Source organism: Tympanuchus pallidicinctus, unplaced genomic scaffold (genome assembly GCF_026119805.1).
Source record: "Tympanuchus pallidicinctus isolate F22 unplaced genomic scaffold, pur_lepc_1.0 scaffold15, whole genome shotgun sequence".
In the NCBI taxonomy this organism is placed as follows: Eukaryota; Metazoa; Chordata; class Aves; order Galliformes; family Phasianidae; genus Tympanuchus; species Tympanuchus pallidicinctus.
The window spans coordinates 3,243,467-3,264,420 of NW_026294669.1; the positions used below are offsets into that span (position 1 = coordinate 3,243,467).

The 20,954-nt window shown below is 40.8% G+C and overlaps 1 long non-coding RNA gene across 3 annotated transcripts in view; it reads right to left on the bottom strand.

Moving 5' to 3' along the window:
* The window catches only part of LOC128077014 (uncharacterized), a 34,356-nt gene that overhangs the window by 7,186 nt on the left and 6,216 nt on the right, over window positions 1-20,954 (bottom strand). The window contains exons 2-8 of one of the 3 annotated variants that reach the window (XR_008204775.1): window positions 11,570-11,638; window positions 10,704-10,849; window positions 7,021-7,132; window positions 6,115-6,206; window positions 5,668-5,714; window positions 4,955-5,023; window positions 4,141-4,286 (exon numbers count right to left, since the gene is read on the bottom strand). This is a non-coding gene — a long non-coding RNA (uncharacterized LOC128077014). Of the gene's footprint in view, window positions 1-4,140; window positions 4,287-4,954; window positions 5,024-5,667; window positions 5,715-6,110; window positions 6,207-7,012; window positions 7,133-10,703; window positions 10,850-11,569; window positions 11,639-20,954 lie in introns of all 3 variants that reach the window. The other 2 variants (XR_008204774.1, XR_008204776.1) reach the window with 2 other exon arrangements.

Sequence of the window (20,954 nt, forward strand, 5' to 3'; positions counted from 1 at the left end):
TTAAGGGCAAGGTTCCTCAGCCGTTTGTAAGAGCAGAACTTTGAAACTAGGCAACGAAAATCTAAATTAGATCAGCTAATTATTAGGAATTGCTAATGGAATTATTAAAAAGGAAATTAGGTTGTTGAGGTATACAGACCATTTTGTAAGCACTGAGCTTACAAGCAGCCTGTGTGACAATTTTTAGTGCCCTATTCCTCATCTAGCTGTTTTTATGTATTAATACTGTGGTATGGCATGCACCGATTTTGAACTACAGCTTCTGTGGTTACACCTTCCTGCAATTAATACTATTACATTTAAAGGCAAATGCTTAAGAATCACTTAGGTGTATTCAACTCCCTAAAAACCTGAAGCTGAAGTGTGCTGAGAATCAATTCCTCTCTCTCCTCACCCTACTCTGCTTGCAGGGGTGAGGAAACTGACCTTAAATACACAGTCATTACAGCTGGGTTGAAGAAAGGGACAGAGTCTTTAGGGTGATAAATAATACAGATGCAACTGTGGAGAGGGCTGGTGTGACTGACTCCTCGCTACAAACTGTGGGCTGGAATAAAATCTGCCATGGAGCTCTAGGTCTGAGTGGGAAGTAGGGAATTAGCTCCCACCAGATCTGCTTATCCATGAGCACGCATGAAGGAGAGCTGGAGGCACCCCGTATAGACTGAAAAAACTGAGAGCCCTCTAATAATGTCTGTGAAAACGTTTTAGAATAAATATGCTGAGAAATCAATCCATCAGGTGTGGGTGCTCCATCCCTGGAACTGGTTCCATTGGATGGAAATTTGGGCAAACTGACCTAGAGAGAGTTATCCCTGTCCATGGGAATGGGTTGGAATTAGATGGTCTTTAAGATCCCTTCCCATCCAACCCTTCTATCATTCTATGACTGTCAGTCTTTGAGTCCTGCAGTCCTTGGGTAGCTATGAACTGAGATGGAGCAGGCATCTAATTTATATTGTGTATTGCTGCCATCACCTATAGATACATATTTACTTTTATATAAATAGCAAAAAAGGTACAAAGGGAATATCCATCCATCCATAACTGTTGGTATAATAAACACATACACTGCCTATGTTGCTTGAAAGCTAATACCAGGATATCTAAACTGCTTAGCTATCACCAGGCCAAACACGAGAATTACACTACATCATTATCACACTTAAATCTTTGCATCTTAGCTACAAGAGGCAAAAAAAGCCTTTTTAAAGAGAAAAATTGATTGGTAGAAGGCGTTCAAGCTATAAAGTATTTCCTTTTGGTTCAGGTCCTAGTATTTTTGCCTGGCTCAGCTTCAGGCAGCTCTATAACTCTGCTGAATGATTTCCAAAGGGCCTCTTGCCCATATCTTTGTGCAAGAACACTCACACTTAGCCATGAAATTGCCACAAGAGAAACTGTTTGCTTCCCTGTCTTCTATGGCATTTTGATTTCCCTGGGACTTCCCAAAGAGGAACTTTGCATGGTCCCAGCCCCACAGAGACATTTAGTACTGGGTGCCACCACCTGAAAAGCCAGGACTTTTTCTCTCACCCACTTGCCCTACTCCTTTGCATAAAAACCCAAAGGAAGAGAATGAGAACCCAGAGCCTCTGATCCCTTAAATATTTTGAAAAAACAAGCCAGTTGTTTCACATTGGGTCTACTGTTTCATTTGGAGAAAAACATATTCTCAGTGGTGGAAGCATCTGATCTCTTTCTGCATGTCATGCAAGGAAAGGACTGCTATGATAAGACCTCTAAACTGTCCTCTCTGCTTAATCTCATTATTTATTATTTCCCCATAACTAGACAAACATAATTACAGTTCATATGGTTTTACACTTTTCAAAATACCACACTTTACTGGAGTTCAATTCTTTGAACAAGTGTACTGAAGAAATGATGCTTACATGTTGGTTCTCTCTGCCAGACCTTTCCTTCCTTAACCATTTGCAAATCCATTGGCTCATTTCAATCCAATTCAAAAGAGATAGAAGCCCTGGAGATAATTAAATTCCTGTAACTTCTGCTAATATTGGCAGCTAGAGACAGCTAGAGACAGGTAGGAGATTAAAAGGAGTGCCTCTGCTGCAGGAAGACTACAACATGAGGCTCTACGGCACCATTTATCTTGGTTTGGCCACAGCCAATAGGTACATGTGGGTTTCTGCACAGCACCCAGCCTCTCATACAAGCAGCAGCTCAGGGAAAATGGAGGCATCATTTGTAGGATGCATGAGGGGATGGGAAGGTGAAAAACTAGTCAGGAGAGTCAGGAGATGGAGGGCCCACATTCAAAGGAACTGAAGCTTCAGCAATTCTATGTCTGAGGGAAAAATGTTTATGCTGTTGTCCTTATTTCCACAATGTCTTATTCTCAAAGCACTGTTTTAGTCATTTTCTACATTGCAACACATTGAGAGCAACCAAACTGACAGGACTGCCTGATATCAAGTGTGGAGAATTTTTTATCCAGTTCTACACCCAGGCACAACATCTTGTCAACTGCCTACTGCTTTTGAACCTTGAAGATTACAGCAGCAATGCAGCAAGGGCTTATATCACCATTCATCTGTACTGTATCTTCTTGCATACTGCAGGGCTCATGCTCATATCTGTTTACAGTAACACTGCACAAATAAATCACATGTACACTCCTGGTCAACAATTATGCAATATTCTCTATTGGCAATGGGACTAGAGTGGGAGTTAAGAGACAGACTTCTATCTGGTAGTAAAAGGTTGTGGGACTACAGAAAGTTGTGTGTTTTTTTCCTCCCCTCTGTCCATTTTTCCTCTTCCACACTTTGCCTCATTTATTAGTTCAAACTAAAAGTTTGAACTAAAGGAAAGCCCTATTTTCACCAGATATTTGCATGAGGGAGCCCTTTCTTAGCTGAAGTCCAGATGGCCTATAGCAAAGTAGATAATAACAAGACTCACACATTAGCTTTCTTATATCTGTATGACAACATCACCATTGAAATGGGAATACTTGACTATTCTGTAAGAATACATTTTCACTTGTATGTTTAGCTGTAACAGGCCCACTAACATACAAACACAAGAACTTAAAAGTGCCTCCATGAGAATTAATGAACAGTCCAACAAAGATTAGATTTGTCTTCTGCCAAGAAATTAATAATCTTAATGCATCAGAGATTTTGCCATGCCTGCCTAGTTTTGAATGCCATGTCCAGTCAGTGAACACATTTACCCTACTCCAAGAGAGAGACCAGACTTCTCCCAATTGTTGTCTACCACTCACAAGCCTGTCTCAAGCCCATCCACAAAGTTCCTTTGCTTTTTGAAGAAAAGAGATTTTCCTTGACAAAGGTGATTACCAGGCATTAAAGGCTAATCTTAGGTTTACTAATTCACATTTTTATCATATTTCTTAACTAGTCAAAAGCAAATCCCTCTTGCTCATACCTTGTTAGGTTAATATTGCATGCTACCATCACTGGTATTTAATCATTGATCAGGAAACAAAAAAATCTGAAGCAGAGCTATTAACATGAGCCAAAGTGGTAAGGTCATGCACTTCAACATGCTTTTCAGGTTATTTTATTTAATCCCAACGGGCTTTTATTTTGTGTGTCAATTTGTATAATAAAGTTGTTTTATGAGATTTAGCTTGCTCATATGTTGTTAGTGCACTTAATTAAACTCAAATGCTTGATCCCTTCTAGGGCCCTGATTCTATCCTGAAACAGTGTTGTGTGGGCCATTATTGAGAGAAAGTCCATGTAATTTGACACAAATTACAAAGGACTCCCTGAAGTGTTTCCTTGTATGTTGGATGAAGGGAAGAAGAATGATGAGGATGAGCATGAGCTGTTGAACTTATCCATTTTGAAGGGAAGGACTGTAAGAAACACTTGGACCTAGTTCTAACACCCATGCAGTCTGGAGGCATGGCTTGATTTGGGTCCATCTGTACCCAAAAGCAGGGATAAATAATACATGAAGGGCTGCAGCTGCCTCCTGATTAAACACTGACCTACCAGCCCTCTGCCACAACACGAGCCCACACACCTCCAGATTCATGGCAAATCCCCATAACTACAAGGTTTGACTCTGCCCTCCAATACAACCAAACTACAAACACCCAAGATATATCTTTTCCTGCCCATTCTGCAGTAGTTTCCTTACCTCCACCATCTCCAGATGTCGCTCCACAAGGTACATGGTAAGACTTGAAGCAGACCCATTTCCAGCCCTCTCGTTTGTCTAATCCTGGTCACTACATTTCCCAGTAAAGGTGCTGACATTTGTTTACAGCTATGACTGAATCAGACCTGTGAGGTATAAATAACAATTACTAGTAAGTAATTTCTCTTAGAAGAAATAACTGTAAGCAATTTTCCCAACATTTCTTGGTTATGCCCAGATTTCTACAGTGCAGTGACTCATATAAAACAAGCCCAATTATTTTAGTAGTAGGCGCACTAGAAATATTCAAACAATCATCAAGATAGCATGACTACCTAAGAAAGGCTGAAAGGGTGGCATAGTCAGGATTGAGATCTGATGTTCCACTTCAGCTAAATATTAGGTAAAAGGTAAGATACGTATTAGAGTTGTTCCACACCTGAAAACATGGAATCACTTAATCACTAAAGGTTTATTGTAGTGTGGCCATCAAAATCAGACAGAAAACTCTTACAAACTCAGCCTTCATTAACATAGTTCCATTTCTTTAACAAACGCAGCAAAAAAATGTGGAAAATAACACGACAAAAATTAAGCAGAATGTTCTTATTTTCACAGAAAGATTTGGTTTTAGCTTTTGGGAGGAGATTGAATCGGCTGACATTTTCATACAACCAGTACATCCTTTCGTCACTGCTGAACTGAGTGAGTTCAAAGTCGCTGTACAGAAATATCTGGCGGGCCAGTTGTGGATCTGACATTCAGAATTAGGCAGATGGTAAGCACGAAAATACAGTCTGGGTTAAATACTGACCACATTTGCCAGAAGCACAGACAGAGAAACCCTATCCACGTCCAGATCATAGGCGGAGCACATCCAGATCTATCAAAACATAAAGAGCAGAATTCAGTATAAATTATTCCATCTTAATAGTACATGGACATCTGACAGTATTTTTCTTTCATGCACTTTTCCTTCAAAAGGACGGAATTTCGCTTTGTGCTGGACACTTTGGCCAAGTGCTTTTTCCCAAATGGATGCAATCCCCTTTCTGATCTGAGTGCCTAACACCAGTCTCCTACCATCTCGTCCAGACACTCTGCCCCACTGCGCTGACGGCTAGGAGGTGATATTTAAAGCCATGCCAATTGAGCACAACAGGGGATAGGCAGAGCAGAAGCAACAGAAGGAGGATTTTGCAAGAGCTCTCTAGGTCACGTTAAACTCCTTCTCTGGCCACGTCCAATGTCCAGCCCGTATGCCTGAAAATCTTTCTTTAAGCTGTTGTTATTTATTTGGAAATTTACTGTGGCTGTGGTTTAACTCCGCATTTCAGAGCTATCCTTTAATTGATACAGTGCTCTTCATCCTTCATAAACAATAATCAAAGGCTCCAATACCTTGGAGGACAGGGAGGCAGGTGATCAATACCAGAGGATGACCAGGTCTCTGTAGAAACGTTATTTATACATCAAAATTTATACTGAAGTCTGTAAAAGCTGTATTCTTCATTAAAAGACTCGTACCTTTGGCTAAGCTTCAGTAAAAGCCTCGCAGACAAACTTCTTTGTTTCTGGCAGAAATAAATATTTATTACTGAACTGGGAAAAATACTCTTACAAAGTCTAACTATTTTAATAAAAAATTTAATATGTTTATTTCTTCCAGACAGGAGATAAAAAGCTGTCAGACAAATAATGGTTTAAATTACAGTGAGATGTTTTCTTTACCTAATCTTTCTTTTTCTTCTTCCTTCAAATCTATGCAGCATGCTCTGAATTTTTATTTTTAGTAAGAAATGTCAAGGAAACACTTTATAGTAAGTGGCTGTTCACTATTAATTCTTTTGTTATTAAACTTGGGCACATTAATTAGCATTAATCGCTTTGGCACTAATATAGATTTCCCACAATAAAGTCTTTACACACATATACAGACCCTATAATCTAATCAAGCAATTTTCTCCTACCTACTTGGAAGGGAGAAAAAGAGCAAGGCTATTCTCGTTACTTCTACTTTTCTTTTTTCCAATTCTGAGAAGGAGGTGGTGCAGGAGAAATGGAACCTATACACGAACAGAGAAAATAACTATTGCCACACTCAATGTATGTACTACTCAGCCAGTAGCTGTATGCTATAGGTGACATCACTGACATTTTGATAAGGAAAATAGATGTATGCAGCTCACAGTCATCAAGCAAATCTATTTCTTTGCAAAAGCTGAGATGATAATAAAACATTGCTTTTTTTCTTAAGAAAGGAAATAACATCTCAAATAGTTTAGTAGTAAATAGCACAGTGATTTCTAATGCTGTTCTGATGCAGCCCAAATTTCCAGCATCGTAAGTGGATGCTGCTCTTTAGACAAACATAATAGAAATTTACCAAAAAGCCTTCCTTATGAAGAAGGAATTCAAAGTTAGAAACGCTACTTGCTGTGAACAAGGTGATCACAGGAGTTATGTCCTGCTCTGTCAGGCTCCGGAGTTTTACACAGCAGAAAACTGAGCTGCTGAGCTCTTGTCAAGCAAGCCATGATCACATTTACTAATTTTCACACTGACAGGTATTTTCTTTAAAGCACTGCAGAGAACTTTGCTAAATAAGGTTGTCATTACTCCTCAGATGCCCTAACTTGAATAAACATGATGAATGAATATGCTGTATTTCTCAGAACAAACAAGCTGCAAGCATGGAAGCTACAGTGTGACTGATTAAGTATGTATGTTGCTTGCCAAATCTCTGCAGATCAACCCAGGACTTAAATCTCACTTTCACTTTTAGACTTATAATTATTCTCAGAATGAAGTTTCCATAATGAACGCTTAGAACCATTTATTTCAGATATTGATTTACAACTGGAGGCCTTACATTAATACCTTTCTTGGTCGCTGCGGGCCTTCACCACTAATCAGGCTCGGCTCTGTGCAGGTAGAGGAGAGAAAAACTGCTCAGTGATACCCTTCATGGCATAAGGTCCAGACGTAGCATCTGAAAGGCCAAATTCATTCATTCAGTATCCAGCAGCAAAGCATTACAGCCACAAACCAGCAGCTCCTTAAGTCCTTTCTTCTCACTTCATGTAAGATTGAATTTAGCCCTTCCTTGCAAAACTTGAACAAATCAGATTGAACTTCTCATCCTACTCGAGTTCCCACTCTTTTTGTCTGAACCTTTGAGCTCTTCAACATATTTCCTTCTATTCCCAAGAACTCAGGTGTCTTTTGCTGTCTTTTAAAATCATTCAAGTAATGCACATTTTGATATAAAATTCAGTGTTTAGAAAAAATGTTTTTTCCCTTTTTCTTCCTCAAAAACAAAAACAACGAAAAAAAGGAACCAACAAGACACATCCCAACTTCATCAATTTGTACATCCGGCTTCCCCAACCTAAATCTTACTATCACCCTCACATATTGCAAATTGCTGCTTTCAGTAGGCAGCTCACAAGTATTACATATATGTTTTTAAGGAAGCTGGGAAGATGCAGAGATGACATGCTAGTTGTAGATTGTCTACCTGCAACAGTGTATGGATGCACTGAGTTCACACACCTTCCTTCCCTTAACATTTTAAGAGGCAGAAAGGTTGAGACCTGAGTCTTTGTGGCCTTCCACAACAGAATAGACCATCCTTGCTATGGAGAACACCACTTAAAATGTAGCATACAACCATTCTGATCTGGGAAAATCATGGGTTTCACTTACAAAATAAATACTTGCAATGCACTTGACCAAATTCTCAGTCAGCATTTCCTGGTTTACACCAGGTGAAGATCCTGCCTTTGTAGGCACAGAGCTTTTGAGAGCAACATTTATTATATAAAGAGATTGACTGTATTCTACAAGTGCTTGTAGAATGCACATAAAACCATGATAAGGACAAGTAAATTCCTTGCTGGAAGAACCTAGCTGCAACAATTCCACCTAAAAATACTCATCTACTCAGTGGATAAACTGCACCAAGTTCCCCACAGGTAGCATGCTAAAGCATAGATCCAAGCACAGGTAGCAGAACAAGATGTCCCTTTTTCATTTCCCTCCATCCATCCTGCCAGGAATGCAGCAAATCTTCTCTCAAGAAGCCTTTGTCTCTGAAATGAGCATTGTCCTACCAGCAATTCCAGAGCACAATGACATGGAATAAGCAACATTCATCACTTGATAACATTTCAGTGCAGAATTTCTTTTGGTACCCATCAGTGAATGGATTGGATTTTCCTCTTCCTAGGACATCATGGACTTATCAGTATTGACAGAACCAGGTTAACAGCAATCAAAGTAACACTACGAATTCCTGCCCCTAGCAGCATGAAGAAGTGTATAATTGCTTTCCCACCTCTTTTTTTTTTTTTTTTTTTCTTCCCCTTGAGCTTAAAACTCACAGATTTTGGGTTGCAATACAAGTTACTGTAAAAATTCACAAATTCTGAAAAAGATCAGGTTGCAATACAAGTTGTTGTGGACCATGCTGTAATGGTGCATCCCTCTTTGCACCCTGCCCAAGGCCTGCCTGGGAAAAAAAATGCCATTGCAAACAAGTAAATTCTGCTCAGCGATTTCTTTCAACTGCACAAAAGCAATGCTCATAGAAAAGGCAAGCTGAGGTTGCATAGCATATCTCTGTAATAAGAACAAAACTTAGATTCTGAAACATGCAGAGCTTTTCGGTTCATGCCAGAGATTGGGGGAGCTACCCCAAGCCTAGTCTAACAACAGTTAGTCTAACAACAATAACAAAAAGACCAAGCACGAGAATCTGTCAAAATTTCCAGCACTGTACTTCCTCATTTGCAAGCAATTCAGATGTGATTCACAAGCTTAAGGTCACCTTCTGGCAAAAAGACAGTAAATAAATAAATAAATCCAAACGTTCTCAGCTTCTACAATGGGAGAGACAAAACGCCCATGACTTAACCAACCTGTCACAAGTTATAAGCATAAACACCACAATTTTATATCTTCAGGAGGAACTTCAAATACGCAGAACAGCCTCTGGTTTTAATCTTATTTCTTTCCCTTAATGATTGACCTACATAAGCAACCAAATCCTTGACACTTTGTAGTTGAGCAATGTATATTTCCCTTACATGAAAAACATGTTCTTCAAGCAAGGGAAACATATATAAAAGTCACTAACTAATAATTACAAAAGACTGAGGACTGGAATGTTACTGTGGTTGCTGCTGTATTTCTGAATTTAAAAAAAAAAAAAAAAAAAAAAGGAGGAAGAAAAGATTTTAAAAGAACAACCTGGTGGAGATTTCAATCCATAAGCAGCACTGAGCTTGCCAGTTTACTGCAGCATTTGACAAGGCTGTAAGCCAGAGATTAAGGCACGTCTCCCGAGGAAGGAAAAGAACAGGAGCTTCCACACTTCATTAAGGATACGTTTTATTTGCAAACTGCCAGCCCACGGAGTGGCACTGACTTTTGGGTCATGGAAAAGGTTACAGTTGTGCACTTGAACTGTGCCAAGCTGAGCTAGATAATAGCCTTAAAAAAGCAAATCACAGAAAAATGATAAGAAAAATAGGGAAATCTATGATTGCAAACGACCTAAAATAGGACTTGAAAAGTACCTTGTGCTCCAGTCAGGTTTTTCCTCCTCAAAAACTGTACTAAAGCAGGAAAAGTGCCCAAAACAACAGGGAGCTGTTAGCTACAAAATACATATTCATGCAGTATTTTTTATAATTTAAGCATATATTCTCAGATTTATTTCACATAGATTGCTTTAAAAATGTTAATGTCCCTACAGAGTCGAGCCTTATCATTACTTGATCCTTTGCCAAAGACTGTACTGGCACTCCATGACCGTATATATATTTTTTACTAAGCTATTGTTGCTTTTTCCTGGCTTGTTTTTCAAAATCTGAATAGAAATGCATAGCTTGTACTGTTCAAAGTATAAATCATAAATCACTCATCGTAAAGGGCCAATTCTTGGAGTCTTTATTTGGTATTTGCACTGGCAATTTCCCAATCATTTTCAAATGGAGTTGTATTTGAGTACAGGCACGGATGCCAGTAAAGGTAACTTTTCTTTGCTCCAGGAAAAAGAGGTTTAAGAATAAACCTTTGTGTTCAGTCCCAGATCTTCTTTGCATTAACATCAATAGTATCGTTTGCAATGAAATGTGTTCAATACCACAGAAGTGCCCAGAGGAACTTTACTGTGAAATTTGACTAAAAATAGGTCTTGAATTCACATGTGTGCACCAACAGTGATCGCCAGCAGACTTTTGAGCTGCCCGGACTGGACATGCAGTTGATATGTTTGCAATCATTGAATGCATCATCACAGTTATTGCCCATTGAGTCAAGTACTGCAAGAGTTTTTCACACATTCAGAACCCATAGGAAGAAAGAATAAAAAATTATGATGTCTTTATGCTGTTTTGGCATACCCACTTCTTTTGTAAGGATATAGTGGCAGGAGCTAGATCTAGAAGAGCATGGATTTGAACAGCTCACAAATATAAAGGAATCTAAAAAGGATTTGAAGGCCTACAATGGATGCTGATGTTAACCACCAACTCTCTCAACAACATTCCTCCCACCTGGCATTGGATGGAGGTCCTTGGGCACAATCTTTCCTCCAGTAGAGTCTCTCTGCAGCTGGATGAGTGCAGCAAATAATATTGGCAGAAGCAAAGGTGCAGATACATCATAATCTGAGATTGTGGCTGTATACCTTCATCAATACCTAAAGAAAATAAAAGTAAAACTAAAGTCATTTACGGACACAAAATGCTCCTGCATTCTCTGTTTTTCTTCATTACCAATGAAAATATGAACTTAATGAAATAAAAATATACAAAGTAGCAAGAGTTGTTGAAGCACTGAAGGCACAATGATCTCAGTAAAAATTTGTCTTTCTTATTCTTTTAAATGCATGCTGATCCTAGAGTACTCAGTTTTATTTCACATATTTATAGAATGGTCTATCTTACTCAACTATAGCTGAGAGCTTGTTCCCCAGTTGAAATTCCTGGTCCTCCAAGGTTTTCAGCCCCTAATGAGCATTAGTACCACTACTTTCACCCTAACCCAAGATGTCATGATGTCTTGACAACCATAATTAGCAGCAAAAATGGCACCTATGCTTGGTCTAAGCAAAGATGACAATCTTGGGTAAGCATCATTAATGAGGTCAATAAATCTACTTTGTTCCATTCCCAGAGCCATCTCCCCTTGCCTTTCTGTTTTGCTATTCATGGTCATACAGGGAAGGGAAAAATCAGGAGCTGTAAAGAATTTCCTATTTTTTATCTTCATCTTTTAGGATAACCAAGTGTGTGAACTCTGGAGGAACACTCAAACTATTTCTAAAGATGAGAGTAAGGCTCAGTTCTGATTCAAGTTTCATGATAAAAATTATCAGCCAAAATACATTCATCTAGGGAAGAAGAATGTTGTTACTTACAAGAGAGAACATTTGAACTGTTGGCCAACTTCGCTCTGTTCCTATAAATTTTCTTCACTTGCCATGTTCCTTTTGCAAGAGAAAAAAAAACAAGCTATAAACATTAGTTAGCTTTGTGGTGAGGTGTTGCTCTGCCAACCTGAGGTTAGAAGTGGAGCTGAGATCCCAAGAGCTAGGCTTTGTATTATAGTATTGTATTTTTGATGCGGTAGTTAGAAGTCAATTACTGTTTCCATTATAAACCCTGTTTTCCAAGGGTTTATACCTCAACCATTTTCATTTCCATCATGCTGAACTTGGCATACAAGCAGTATGAATACACAATTTTTAAATAGACTAAATGAGGCTGGCTCATTTTTAGATACAGAGCCACTCTATGTCAGATGATTTTTATTCATTGAATTTAACAAACTATAGTTTCACTTTAAAAACTGGATTTTGTCAGTGAACTGCCTCTGTGGTTGGGCCTGATATCTTTTACACCTTCTAAGGAAAACAACTATATTAAAAAATATACATATAAAAGCCTACTGACAAATTTTTCTCTGTAAGTCTGATTTTCTTGGCATTTCAGATGCCAAGACTCCCACACCATATGTTTCATTGGAAACCATTGTGTATCAAGACCCTTGTGGCTCAAAGGTGGGTTTTATCCCAGTAAGTTTTCCTCCTTTCGGAAAACTAGATCAGGGCAACAACTCAAGGGTCAAAAGTCATCAGTGATTGTATCTCTGGAGGCTTCAGGAATCTTTGGAGTTGATGTGAGCAGAGGAACCATCCCCACAGGTCTCCCCACTCTGACTCAAGGCTGACGGTGGCAGGAGAGACAGATGGAGGGCTGTCCACAGGCCAGGTGAGAGCCAGAACAGAGTGTACCCTGTAAAGACCAAAATCCAGATGGCCACTGGCTGTTCAAGTCCTCCATCTGGGGCTGCATGTCACTTGGTAATTTCAGTCAGCAGATACTAACTGCTTAAAAGCTACTTCAGCTTAAAAAATTCACTTTGCCAAGACCACAACAAATATTTTCTTTGACTTCAATTTCCATGCATTCCTTTCACCTGATTTTCCTGTATTTTTTTTTCTCTTAATTGAAGATAGTTGGAATCACAGAGCAGTGACACAAAAGTTTCACAATTCAGCTTTACCACTAGTAAACAGACTCACATGCAATTCACCCCATGAATGTTTATTTCCATTAAAAAAAGGTTTGTTTCTTACAAAGAACTCAAACTTGATTTTTACTCTAAATGTTTCTGTTATTTTTTTCCACACATCTTCCCTGTAGACCAAAACCAAAAATGAACCAGCTACTTATTAAGATGAACAAGATCACCCTAAACTTCTAAAGCATCATCTCACTGACATTTCAAACATTTTCTAACAAAAAAATTTTTTAGAGCATTCCAGGAAGATATGCAAGTTTACCCTAATTTTTCTTTTGTTTTGGAAAATAAATCATAGTAAAACAGTGATTCACCAAAATCTCACAGATCAGGGTCAAAAGCAGGAATAGCACAAACATGCCATGGGACAGGCAGGTTGCCTGCAGGTTGCTGTCCCAGCACAGAAAATGAGAAAGTCATTAGGGGCTGATCCAAATTTTGCTGACAATGATGGATTATGATAAGCTTTAGATTAAAATCTTATTTCTCTCCTACTTTGGAGTGAGAGAGAATCTAGGCTGATGTTTGCGAGATCGCCCAACATCGCTCTGCACATAACCATCACACCAAGGTGAGGTGCCATGTTAGTTAAGCACAACACTGAGCTTTGTCACTGTGGCCATTTCCATTGTATTTTTAGGTTGACACAGTTTTGTTTTTTTTTTCCTGTGCAACAGATAGGGCATAACACAAAGGTGGAATGCCCAATATTGGGTTGCCATCTTCCCTTTCAAAGTCTACATGCAGTCATCTCAACCCGGGTGCTCTGAGTGCATGCTCAGATCATGTTTTTGTGAACACTGACAAGAACAACTATCTCGAAAGCTATCAAAGCCATCCTCATTATCCTTTATGGGCTGTGTAGAAAATGTCACCACTATTAGACATTTAACTGGAGTGCAGTAGAATGGTTTTGCCGGCCCCCTCCAGTTCTTCGGGTAAAAGCTCTGTTCATAATCAGTTTCTGCTTTTTTTAATGACCCTCAAGAGGTCCCTTCTGGTACACTTCAGTTCCCTTTCTAGCGTCCCATTGATTTTACAGACTTTAGGAACTTGCTCTTAACCTTCTGCTTTTTCCTGCATCTCTGCTGAATGATTAGGCACTACACAGCCTTTTGTTACCCTGAACACCAAGAGATATCTGGAGAATTAAAACACCAGCTTCAATAACATTTGCTAGAGAAAGAGAGCACTCTCCTCTCAGGGCTATTCACCCTATTTATGTACATGATTTTTTTTTTTTGGAAGAACGACTTCAGATTTATTATTTTTTTAATTATTGTAAGAAACAAAAAAGATAACAAAGCTATCTTCTTGAACAGAAGAATGAAATTCACTCAAGAGTTCACATTTGTACTATGAATTCTAGCAGCAGAAGTAGGAGAATTTAGTATTGGGAAAGGGAGGGCAGAGCCTGGTGGGCAGAGTGTAAGCATAAAAGGTAAAGGGTTTTTCTTAAAAAAAAAAAAAAAAAAAAAAAAAAAGATTTTAAAGGCTTTTCCAAACAAAGTCTTTCCACTTATCTGATTTGATTCATATGGAGCCACATCATTGCCAGAAGTACATGCTTGGGGGGTGTGGTTTCTCTTTTTTGAAGTTAGAGTGGTTGGAGAGATACCTCTGTTAAGACATGTCAGGTAAATTCAAGGAGAAAGAGCTTGGTGCAAGGGCATCCTCTTAATCACAGCACAGCAGAGCTGCAAAGTTGTGATTAAAAGTGGTGTTCCTCCAAAAGCTCTGCCCCATCTCACATATCCTTACTTCACCAGGGTCCTGCTGCTTAAAGTACTGCTTGCCCTTGTGTGATTTTAGGACCACTTCAACACTGTGCAGTGCCCAGGAAATGCATACAAAAATATGTTAAAAAAAAAAAAAAAAAAAAAAAAAAAGATAAAGAACAAAGCTCTGGCTCTACAAAACATCCCCAAATTCTTCCTGGAGGGTGAAGTTTGGACAACCCCATTTGCACCAACAGGTTTGGAGTAGCGTGCAGGGATGACTGCAGCCCAATTACTCAGCTCTCGCTGCCTCTCCGAAGGATGATGGGGGGAGTAAACAACCTTAAACCCAAAACAGAAATGGCATTCTTCTGCTTGTTGCCGAGAGGCCAGCTGAAAAGGAATCATTATAAAGAGGTTGATGTTTTCAGGGGGAGACAGAGGACTCACCCGAATGATCCCAGTTAAGGGCCTTAACAGAGAGGCGGCTTAACTCCGCTTTGGAAGTGGTGAGCCGCCCTGCTTGGCTGAGCTTGGATTGTGTTACTGCAGGAACATGGCACAAACAGGGATACCCCCTCCTTTTAAAAACTGCTCGCTCCCAAAATAGCAACACAATTTAGCAATATTTTGTATCAAGACAATTACACTCTAGCATTATTGTAGTCTTAGTACCTCATTAAAACAAAAAAATGTTAAATCCTTGTTTTGTTGAACACAAGAGATGAATAGTAAATATTGATTTAGAATGAATGCAAACATTTCCCTAGGAGTGGATAATTACAGCCTTTCTATGCAAAACACTTATATTTGAAGAAGCACTTCACTTACTTTGCCATGTGGTATACATTCTTTAGTACATTTTAAATTATACGTTGTCCTGGACAGTGTCTGCTCTATAATTTCTTGTGTCTCTACACCAGAGTCAGTATGTAATTTTAAACTGCAAACTTTCTGCCAACTAGGAGAGGAGAACAGGCTTAACTCTTTCCCAGAGCCGCTCTCAGGAGCAGCCCAGGCTGCACATGCAGACATGAGGCCGGTTTGCTCAGGGCTGGAGCAGCACCGAACGAGTTTGGTTTAGCTGGAATCCCACAAAGATGCTACTCCCAGCAGTCTTCGTTTTTCACACGACATTTTCTGATTACGTACGAGGCCTGATGTGCTCTCATTTCCAGCCAGATCAAATGGAGTCCAAAAGTTTGAACAAACCGGAGAATTTGCAAATGAAGAGCTGAGCTTTGGAAGAGAGCATCTAGGTTGAAAGCTCCCAAACACATATTTGAAGCAAATTATTTATCCTACTTATTTTGGCATTCAGACACTCGTTTGCAGATGGAATGGGACTCTTTCTAAGAAGAGTCAGACATGCACACGATGCTTCATGAGAGCACAGTTTACGCACAAAGCCCCCGCCACGCATTTTAAACCATATAGGTTTATTAGGCTGCAAGGCTGGGACGTAAATTCATATGCAGCTTAATCAGGCAACATAAACGTGAACACAATATGCCCCTGCAGTAACTCAGGAGATTAATTCACATGACTTGTGCATTTTGTTATCTTATAGAACCACAAGCACCCCTAGCGCACACATTTTATGGGCCAAATTTTCCAAACCTGGGACCTTGCACCTAAATTATTTCCATCAGTATTCACATCCTCCTCTTCCCTTCCTCAGAACAGAGAAAGGCCTCCATGGGTATTTAAACACTTCCCAACCCACACAGCATTTACAGATATGCTTACATCCCCTTGATACATCACACCAGGAGGGGCTCATGAGTTTTGCTGGATACAGAAACTTCAGCCCCACAGCAGACTCTAGTTAATTTGCTGAAGTAATGAGCATTGCAAGGGCACTCGAAGGGAGAGCAAAGAGGATCTGATTGTGATTCCAGACATGGACCACAAATTGTATCAACTAACTCAGCACCAGCACTGTGAACAAGAGCACAGTGCTCTGTTTGGAAGCCATTACACTTGCCATATACTCTGATTACCTCCAGTATTTTCAGTAAAACTGAACTACAGACTATAGCTCCAACACTTGCATACACACTTGAGTTTGCTCACAAAGCAAATTCCAGGGTGAACACTCCTGAATTTTCAGCCTGTAAACCCGTGGAGTATCTCTTACTGTATTGTTAGATTTAAATGCAGAATTAAAAAGATTTGAGTAAAGATTGCATCAAGGGGAAGAAGATAGAGAAATGAAGAAGAAAATGGAATTCAATATTTCAAAATACATCCACTGTCCAGGGGGAAAAAAAAAGAAAAGAAAAAGAAAAAGGCAAAAATGAGAAAGAAAAAGTATATCAAAATATAGAATGTAATAATCAAAACAGAGAAAGTTTGCTGGAATGTGGTGCTGATGCCCCATATTTTCCTGAAGATACTTCTGATGAGCTCCACCTTCATCCATTGCCAAACCTCTCCATGAGGAGCTTCTGAGGAGCACTGAGGTACATTTCACCAACGCGTGCCTCCTAAGTCAGCTTTGTACTTCCAGAGAAGCTTAATGGAGCATTAAGGCAAGAGACTTCAGTCCTGTGGGCAAAGCTATGTGTCTACAAGGAAAATATTCAGCCTCCCCACTTGGCACCTATCCCTGTGTTATTTGGAGGTAGCCACAGCCCTGCAACAGCACCCAGGATAGTCCCGCTCGGAGGCACTGAAGAAATCTCTCACTGGAATTTACTGGCTTTAAAATTAGCTTTTCCCCTTGCCCCTTATTCTGAGGATTTGCATAACCATGGGGGAAAAGACGACACGAGATAAAAATAAATTTGGCCGCTGCAGATCAGAAATCAAGGGGAAAGTGTCAGGGCAGTGTTTTGCTTTGGGTTTTAGTGGAGACAAAATAACTTAAACTACTAGGAAAGATAACGTATGAGTAAGAAAATTCCCCAAGCAATCAGAGGATGTGTTTTCAGCTTTTTTACATTTCGGTTTTATTTTCTCACAGCAATGAGAGAGGATGAGATTGGAGTCCCATAACCACACTGGCGCAATCCACGCACCCTACCTGGATCATCAGGGATTGTAAATCATCATTTTATAAGAATTTAACTTTTCTGCTTCCAACACAATCAAACGCAGTGGTGAGGGGGCCACTCATCATGACAAAAAATATACTTCAGAGTCTTTCTTGAAGTGCCAACTCCAATAAGTTCTCCGAGTGAAATTAAATGTACGCTGTTCTTCCAAGCCACAGTTTCCCCCTGGGATGGACGAATCTCAAGTGGGGGCTGAAAGGCCAGTTGTACCACAGCCACGGGTTACACCCATTTTTGCAGGTTTTTTTAACTACTGCATGTAGCATAACTTGTATTCCAGCCCATTCGGTGACTGTGCTTTCCAGCATTGGTAATAAAAAAAGAAGCCTTCATAGTTTCCACATTCCGGCACTAATGAGTGGGCCGGTCCATATCTTCCCTTGGTTTCTCATAGTTTGGTGTTTGTTTGCTTTAAAGACTTCTCCATGAAGCAAAGGGCAGAAAAGAAAGAAAAATCTGATGTGTGGCGTAAGGAACGGTTGGTGCTGAGTATGAGAACAGCAACCAAGAGTCGTTTTCAAATAGAAATTAAAGTGGAAAAGCCCTATTAGCTCGTACACTTCATCGTCCTGCCAACATGATGCTGCTCCGTGGAGTGACTTTTTTTTGGAGGCTCAGCACTGAACGCTTTGCTCCCACCACCACGGTGCTCCCAACCTGAAACCCCAACATTTGGGATGTCCTCTGCATCCCAGCATCCCCAAACCACCTAGGGCTGAACATCCCCATTCTGCACACTGCTGGGTATCGGCAGAACTCCACCCCTGGCCAAGGAGCCAGCACTGCCCCATCAGCCAAAGCAAACATCGTGCCATGCAAATGGATAACAAAAAGCAGAGCAGAGGCTAAATGCAATGCCCTCCTGGGGGGAGAAACTATGAAGACAAAGCTCTTTTCTTTTTCTCCTTTTTTTTTTTTTTTTTCCTCCCCCTTCTTGGAAGGGAGGAGGAATATTTCTTGGCTGCTCTCTGTAAAATATAGTGCTGGCAAGGAAGAGGAAACAATCCTGGGCACTGGCTTCAGCAGATATCGATCTCTCTACTCACTGAAGTGGATATTGACCTCTGGCAACCTCGCCCCCAGTCAGAGAGTGGGGTCAGGGAACGCTCTCAGAGATGGGAGGAGACATTTTCACCTCTTTTCAGTCCTGCCATCCCTCTCAGGAGCTTAAATCCTGGAGAACACACACACATTCTGGCAAAACAGGGGGGTGACTGAATGCTTCAGCAGGGCAAGCAAACTGGAAGGGAAGGGTGGATTGAGGTCAAGATTTCCCATCTCAGTTCCCACACCATCTCCAGAAAGCTGGTGGTCTAGGAGAGCACTAAGGAGAGTAAAGGCCCCTGCCCATGGCAAGAGTGAGATACGGAAGCAGAACAAAATAGTACAAGCACAAATGGGCTCACGCTATTTAAAAGCAAAAGAAATGATGCTTTATCAACAGTGGCACTCAAGAAAGATGCCTTTTTGTGAATGCTGCCTTGTGCTTGGGGCTGCAGTATCCTTATCCAGGCTCATCTATCCTCTGTTTATTTTGTGGCCAACATCCCCATGATGCTCCTGATCTCAGTGTGCAGAAGGGCTTGGGACAGCACATAGCTGATTAGCACACACTGTGGGCTCTGCTCAGGACTCCTCTATATCACACATCCACACTGGAGCTGCTGAGGCCTGAAAACAGTCCAAGCAAATAGCCCAAACACCCTCTCTCTGTATGCAGAGAATTTTGGAGTAAAGCGCCCTCAATTACACTGGCTGAGAAGGGGTGACCATCTTAACATCCCCCAGTAGGAACACAGGGACCCAGCAGGCAGGCTGGCCCAAATCTTGGTACTGGATAATAATCAGGAGCAGAAGAAACAAATCTGCATTTCCTCCACACAGAGAATACTAGCAGAGCTGGTGGGGACTGCACTTTCCATCTGAAAGTGTTAACAAGCAGTGAAAGAACTGAAGCGCATCTAATTAAAAATGCATACCAAGGCATAAAGACAGAGTATAAGAGTAAACAAATGGCAGAGACCAGATTTGTTTGCAATAAATGAAGAGGAAAACACCACACAATGCAAACTCATCCAGCACGGAGACGGAGGGAGGCGAGCAGGCGAAGGCAACATGCTGCAAAACATCTTGAAACAAAGTACAATGCAACCAAAAAGCAAGGCATGCAGGGCACAGTAGTGATGGAGGGGCAGAGGCACAGCCCATGGTAGGAGCACATCTGCCATTGCAGACATGGCATTGCCCCATCCCTGGAGGTGCTCAAGGCCAGGTTGGATGGAGCCGTGGGCAGCCTGAGCTGATACAGGGCACACAGCCCATGGCAAGGGGATGGAATTATATGATCTTTATGGTCTCTTCCTACCCAAGCCATCCCATTATACTACGATTGCATGCAACATGCATAGGCTGAGGAATGATGCCAAGCAGAGTTCCAGTGCAGCCTATGAGCAGGCCACCATGGGACACAGCACACAACAACACCTTCTAAGGGAAAGAGAGTTCATTTGGATATTTGTGCTGACATACACAAGGCAGACAGATAGGGCTTTGGGTTGAGGTCTCTCTGTCTTGTTGAAGGGCTCATGGCTTCCACAGTGAGCACAGCACCCTCCTTACCCTGAATTCTCAGAAATAAGGTGGGCCAATTGCAGTCAGGCAATGCTGACACCCAGCACTGCTAGCACGTTAATCATGGCTCAAAGTCCAGCAGTGATGGCATGCCTTGTGTTGTCACACCTTCACTGCAAGGGCAGCAGTGCTGCTTGTAGCCCAGCAGGAATTCACCATCATCTTGCCTTGCTGCAGAAGGACCTTCCTCTTTCCCATGATTATCTTTCCCTTAATTCCTGCTGCACTGCATGATAGTGATCACACCATTTCTCAGAAGCCGCTGCTGCTTGATGGCTGCAGATGAGCCCTGTCATCTGTTTGGTTTTTCAAAGCATGATAGGCCACTGTGTTCATCCCCATGGGAGCTCCAGCCATGCACAGTTCCCATCCAAATGGGGATAAAAGTTCAATTTTATTTCACAGTTTTGTCTTCTCTACCACAAATCTTTTCTGACAGTGTTTTCTGACTGCTAAACTGACCCGTTTTGAACAATTGATCTAAAACATCTGTCTGAGGGGTTGAAAGCAACACAGAGAGGATACTGCAGCTCTCCTCCAAAGGTGTGGAAGAGATGAGCAGCAAAATATTAGGTGACAGGAGGAAACTTTTAGGCAAATGAGTGCCCTATACCACATGCATCTTTCCCCTTAAAGTTTTGCCAACTGCCATGCAAACCAGGAAGTCATACTTCCAAATATTTAAGGCTGCATTTCTCTTAATTTCCATCTTATCTTTCGTAAGACTTACATTTTCAAATGTCAACCTACATATGGGGATGTTTAATCTCAAGGATGCCGATCCATCAGGAAACTTCTAAAATCTTCTCCA